Here is a 7063-nt window from a genome sequence, read left to right on the forward strand (position 1 = left end):
GTCAGCAGCAAAGACACTGGTTAATAAAATGGGATTAAATACATAAAGGATATTTGTTTTATTTATTGCAGGGTTGTGTCATATTCTGAGTTTGCATTTCACTGTTTTTATTCATTTTGAAGAATACTGAATCTGTTTTTTGTGAGTGAGATGAATTAATGCATGTTCACATTTAGTTTAAAATACAGTAACATCATGTTTACTCCCAATTTCCCAACAGGAGACTTGTCAATCAATAAATTGAGTGACGTCTGTTAGATCCTGCCTCTGACTGACGTAGCAAATGAGGGCTCACCTGATCTGACGATGATCTGTGGGTAGAGTGAAAAATATCCGGCCTAATGAATCAGTGTTGATATTCCGTCCAGTGGTTGTGATTACACGACTGCTAAGGAATGTGAGTAAATGAAAAATGTAAGAGAAACATCCCAGCAAGCAATTTTTGGTCTAAAAACGTCTATTAGCCGTTGAAACACAGCCCAGACGTCTAGGCTAAAATAAGGTTGTCATTGGGCTGTCAGTGAAAATTTAATAGACGTCTAAACATAGACCTAGAATAGACTAGACATCATTTAGACCACTATTAAACGAATACATCTGAATGTCTAATAGACATTGAATCTGCGTCTAGGCTAAAACAAGACTGAATTTGGGCTGTCAGTGAAAATCTAATAGACGTCTAACCATAGTCCAATAATAGACTAGCCATCAAATAGACAGCTAATGAACGCATACATATAAACATCTAAAACACAACAAAATGGTCATCCATCCAAACAAACTACATATACAGCTTTTATTAAGAAAAATAACATTAACAACTTAAGAAAATACAAAATGATAAAAATGCAAAAGAATTAATGACAAAATAAAATATAAATACATTACACTCCCTTTTATTATGATAAAAATTTAACAACTTAAGATGATAATAATAATAATAATGATATATATATATATATATATATATATATATATATATATATATATATATATATATATATATTAAATACCTTATGATATTTAAAAGAAATAAATAGTACAAATCAAGAGCATGTTATCACACTTAACATTAAAACATTGTGGATAAATGACAACGTAAAAAAAAAACAGATTAAAAAAAGATTAATCAATTTGTTGGTTTACTTATTTTAACAAATAAAACAACCAACAGTGAACTCAAAGGAAATTGTTTTTTTTTTCTTGTATAAAATATTTTCCAACTGCATTCCTTAAGTACAACTCAAGTACAAGTTGGTCATCACTGCATCTGCAAAATAAGAAAAAACAAATAGCATAAGAAAAGCTTTTTGAGAGAGAACTGAGAGAGAAAGCTCTGAATATGAGGGACTTTTTAAAACCCTAAAATAGAAAACAGATTGAGGTGGTTAACAATTGCGGACAAAGTTCACTGACATTTTAAAATGACCAGTAAAGGAATTATTTTTTACATTTCTGATTTGCGCTGTAAATTATTAAGTATTGACACCACAATGTTTGATTAATGTGGTACACTTTGAAGACTTTACCTTTCCAGCTTCCTTCTGGCACTGTCTTTGAGGTTTCTTCATTCAATTCTGCACAACTTTGACACCTGAATAACACATACCAATGTCAGGCAGGTAGTATTATATGCGTCAGTGTAAAAGTGTCCAAAATTGTCTGGCACAACTAATTGCATATCAACACAGTATCACTGCTGATACAGTAACTAAAATGTAGCCCAGTACACACATTAACCTTAAATGTACATGGAATAATTATTCACCCCTACCGTTTTTATTACATTATGTCTTCTGATTGTACCGGTTAGGTTTTAATGCTGCATTGCACATCTGAGCTATTTGTACTATTTTAATACTGCTGCAAACTTTTTATAATTGAACATTTTATATTGCAATTTGAAATAATTTGTATTTTTGAGCTTTAGTATCAATTTGGAAGTTTCAAACTAAATCTTATTGCACTTGTACAATAACAAATATACTCTATTCAATTAGCTCATGCTTTCTCTGCATGTAACAAACCATTGTTCAGTCATAAATTCAATATAATAGTTAAAATAAATGACTGAATTTGGGTTTTTTTTGTCTTTTTTTTTTAAACACCATTGCTGCCCAGATCTCTTTTTCCAACAGCTTTTCCAGATGTAGAAACTCCTCTTCAATTTGTCCAATTCTTCTGACTGTGTGTTCACTGTATAAATTAATATAGATTAATCAAAGCTGTTTGTTCTGTTGTTTTGCAGTTTTAAAATCTTGAGTTTGTAAACACATACAAATTAACTTTCACTCTATTATCTATTAAATTTTGCAATGAATCCTCTGATCACATGCTGTACAGTGGGGTCTAGTCCATAGGGATCACTATCATCTATGATCTGCTCCCTTCTCTAAAATGTCAAGGTTCCTACACATGATAAACAAATAAAGTACAGATCAACAATGAACACATATACTTACCAAGACCAAGCAGGAAAGTCCTTTATCGTTTGTTGTTTGCCCGTTGATTTCCCACAGGTAAACTTCTTCTCTCGTGTAAAAACAAAATTCAAAACGGCTGAATTATCGCGGGATCTTGCGACAGTGATCTCTACTAACTTTCAAGTCTCGCGTTGCCAGTAATCACGTCTCAGTAGGGAGACAATTGCCATCTAGCGGTTGGGAATTGTTATTGCATATTTATTTATAAATTGAAAGAAAGTCAAATTATGTTGTATAATGTGTATGAATGTTACACTTTTTGTTGCGTGTGGGATGCATGACATCATATTATTAAATGCAATTAAACTTTTGAAACATTTAAATTAGCATTATTTTGGCATAATTAATAATGCATTATTTAATAATGATATAAAATAATGAAATAAAATATAAAAAATGTAAGACTATTTCGGCCATGCTCATTGCTGGTCTGGCTATAGCCAAGCTGTTAAAATTAGACACTGATTGCCTCGATTTCGCCGGTTGGGCTAAAAGCAGACATACACATAGCCCATCCAACTCAGAGCTAAAACGTGGCTACATATATATCATGTCATTAACTGACACTGACATCTTACTAGATATTATTGACACCGCAAACATGATGGTATAGCAACCATCTCCTGCGCTACCTGGCCAAAAACTACAATCAGTCAGATTTGACTATGAGTGGGCTACAAATAGCCGGTCTGACTACGAGCTAAATCTCGGCTACAAACAGGCTACACATAGAACATGTCAAAGAAACGAAATCGAACGCTGTTCACTTTGTTTACGTGATGGAATATCATACATCTCACAAGTTATTTTGCCAAAACAATGACATGTATCCAAATTCAAGGTTTTTGGGCTAGAGAGGGGTTCACACACAGCCGGGCTATATCGGGTCTATAGTTAACCGAAACGGTGAAATGACGGCTATTGCTTGCTGGGATCTGACATCAGCATCCTTATTTACTGTACTGTCAACTGTATTATTTAGGCTTAACTCGTTTTTTAGCCTCAAAATCAGTTTGAGTATAGGCATTTTTGGTAACGCTTTAGATTACAACCCGCAAAGAACTACGTAAGTAAACTGAATTTACGGTGTATGTTTCTGTAATTATAGTGTACCTATAAAGAACGTACATGTAGGTATAAGGGAACAATATGTTATATTTGGGTAATAAGGGGATAACAAACCAGATATTAAACCTGCAAAGAACTACATAAGTATACTGAATTTACGGTGTACGTTTCTGTAATTACAGTGTACCTATTCAAGAACGTACATGTAGGTATACGGGAACAATTACGTTTTGGTAATAGAGAGTAACAACCAGATATACAACCTGCACAGAACTGCGTAAGTAAACTAAAGTTACGGTGAATGTTTCGTATTTATATTGTACCTACGTGTAAGTATAAGGGAACAACAGGTTACGTTTGGGTAATAAGGGGGTAGCAAACAGATATACAAATAATTTATAATGGACTAATTTTTAAAAACTTAACAGGTACCTGTTCTATTAAATCGTACGTTTGGTGTATCTATACGTAAGCTTTTTACAATTACTGGGGAAATTATACTCTTGTTCCATGTAGTTACAGGGTAAGTGTGACATCTGCGGGCTGTAAATTAAAGTGGCGATTGTTCCCCTCTTGTTCAAGGAAGTTACAGGGTTCAATACATATAACAACGCGACGTAGAATGTGGTTCTACAAAATGTACATTTATTTAATTTTTTACAGACACTAAATGTACAATACTGACATATTTACATCATCTAAACATTTAACGTTTACTTAATATGAAATTATAACATTTCATTCTGTTCTGTGTGATTTCTGTTGCCAGCTCGTTTCCAAGAATAGGTCTACATAATGTTATCATGACTACACGTTAAACCCTTAAAATAAATAATATTTCTGCAATCGTTTAATCATTCATGTAATATTAACTTCGTTTGTCGTGGTGGAACACAAAGGCGTTTTCTCTAACATGCTGTGACTAACAATAGAACCATAAAATACACCGAACACGCATCATAATTACAAATTAAACAATTTTATTTGTGTGCTGTAACCCAGATCTTCAGAATCCATACGATTTGCGAGGACCAGAACCAAATTCAAGGCTTTGTCCGGCGATCTTCATCTCCATCTCCAGCGAGTCCAGCAGCAACAGCCATAAACCCGTGCTAAAGTGCATTTTGCAACAGGAAAATCGGACGTTCATTGGCTCTCGCCTGCATTCGTCACAGATTACAACATGCCGTGTTTCTGGTGAGATGTGTCGGAATGACGCGCGGGCGCCTTCGAGGAGTGGATCAAGACAATAATCTGGATCATATTTTCAGCGATTAACAATTTACTGTAACTACATGGAACAAGAGTATAATTTCCCAGTAATTGTAAAAAGCTTACGTATAGATACACCAAACGTACGATTTAATAGAACAGGTACCTGTTAAGTTTTTAAAAATTAGTCCATTATAAATTATTTGTATATCTGTTTGCTACCCCCTTATTACCCAAACGTAACCTGTTGTTCCCTTATACTTACACGTAGGTACAATATAAATACGAAACATTCACCGTAACTTTAGTTTACTTACGCAGTTCTGTGCAGGTTGTATATCTGGTTGTTACTCTCTATTACCAAAACGTAATTGTTCCCGTATACCTACATGTACGTTCTTGAATAGGTACACTGTAATTACAGAAACGTACACCGTAAATTCAGTATACTTATGTAGTTCTTTGCAGGTTTAATATCTGGTTTGTTATCCCCTTATTACCCAAATATAACATATTGTTCCCTTATACCTACATGTACGTTCTTTATAGGTACACTATAATTACAGAAACATACACCGTAAATTCAGTTTACTTACGTAGTTCTTTGCGGGTTGTAATCTAAAGCGTTACCGCTTTGCAAATTTAGCTGATTTGCACCAAAAATATGTTTGTGGTTTTGGCCATTTGACATTTGAGTGTGGCGGTGGGGTGGGGAAATTACACACATAAGGAGATGCTTAAACTCTGCCTAAACCTTCAGTGAAAGAGTGAGTAATCATGCATAATCATGCTTTAGAAAGCTGCACTGATCTTGTGATAATGCTGATAAAAAGGGCCAGTCAAGGATCCAGGATCATAAATAGCCTCTACATCGCTTGTCCTCTGAAGAAGACTCACACATCATGCTTGAACTGTCAGCATCAATGGTCAGTAATGTTCACATGTTTTATAATCTGTTATACTGTTTTTTTTATTCAATTAGTTAGAGGTAGTCATTTACTCTTAATCATAAAGGTTCTTTATTTGCATTAATGGATCCATGTAGATCTTTCTGTTCCACAAAAGGCTCTAAAAAAGGATCCTTAGGTTAATAAAATGTTCTTTACACAAAGAAAAACATGGATATTTTAAGAACTGTTAGTATCAAATGTTACATTTAGTTATTAATAGTGTGTGTGCATATGTTTTATTTCTTTAGAGAATCATTGTAAAGGTGGTCATGCTTCTGACTGGACTCTGTTTCTTGGGCATTTATCAATGGAAAGACATATCTGAAAATGTCACTGTGGACACCAAAACTCTCGACCATATTATTGATTTCTTTGAGCAGAAGTAAGTCTGTTTCCAGTGTCTATTAAAAAATAATATTGCTCAAAGTTTGCATGAAATGTTAGAAATGATGGCTTTTCACACAGAAATGAATACCCAGGGTTAACTGCTAAACCTGGGTAAATTATGAGTAAATGTGAAACAAGATAACAGAGGATTTACTTAGGGTTTAGAATGACCCAGGTTAACTATTTTAAGTGTAAAAAGCCCTGTTAAATGAGAAAGCACAAAAAATTTGAAGTAATTGGTTACTCATTGATTAAAAATTATAATAATAATAATCATTATTTGCCTTTTTCAGCTTTAACAGGCTTCAGAGAGCCGATGATGGCCATCAGTACACATCAATGTGCCAAAGCATCTGTGTCAACCGGACTTCCATCGTGCACAGAATGAATTCCTGACTTAGGAGAATGCCACAAATATAAAAAATGCTATTACTGATGAAGGCAAGGCGCAAATTATACCCCTGAAAAAGTGGAGAAGATTAAGCACACAGCAAACTTTGTGTAATCACTTTTGTAACAGTTAACAATAAACAGCTTTTCAAAACAGCAAAATTGGCATTTTCTTCATTGCACAGACATTCAACAATTGTGACATAAGCTATTAACAATGTACACTCTTTAGTAATTTTTTTAAATAATCAATAATACCAATTAATACATAGAAATTTAGGCATTTTATAAGTATCTGAAAATTGCTTCTTATTATTTTCAACCACACACACAAATATAAATATATACACATACATATACAGTATAAACCAGTGCAAACAATTCTAAACAACATGTACCCAAGTAAAAAAGAATTGCTCTTAAATGTATTAAAAATTGTACTCCTAACATGCTTACTTGAAGTGCATTAAAATGTGTTGAACTGCATTTTAATATATACTAGAATATGCTTAAAATATACTAGAATAGTTACACTTTTAAGAAATATGTTAAAACACAAGCATACTCTTTGTG

At 33.5% G+C, this 7063-nt stretch overlaps 2 long non-coding RNA genes across 2 annotated transcripts; one reads left to right on the forward strand and one right to left on the reverse strand.

Annotated features, from left to right (window-relative positions):
* Positions 1–357: 357 nt before the first annotated feature.
* On the forward strand, positions 358–6596 carry LOC127162236 (uncharacterized). Its single transcript, XR_007827284.1, has 4 exons — positions 358–414; positions 5560–5689; positions 5962–6095; positions 6394–6596. It is a non-coding gene; the product is annotated as an uncharacterized LOC127162236 (long non-coding RNA).
* Positions 1046–2554, reverse strand: LOC127162235 (uncharacterized). The gene is made up of 3 exons (XR_007827283.1): positions 2463–2554; positions 1530–1594; positions 1046–1270 (listed from the first exon to the last, which is right to left on the reverse strand). It is a non-coding gene; the product is annotated as an uncharacterized LOC127162235 (long non-coding RNA).
* Positions 6597–7063: the final 467 nt, after the last annotated feature.

Source organism: Labeo rohita, unplaced genomic scaffold, assembly GCF_022985175.1.
Source record: "Labeo rohita strain BAU-BD-2019 unplaced genomic scaffold, IGBB_LRoh.1.0 scaffold_867, whole genome shotgun sequence".
In the NCBI taxonomy this organism is placed as follows: Eukaryota; Metazoa; Chordata; class Actinopteri; order Cypriniformes; family Cyprinidae; genus Labeo; species Labeo rohita.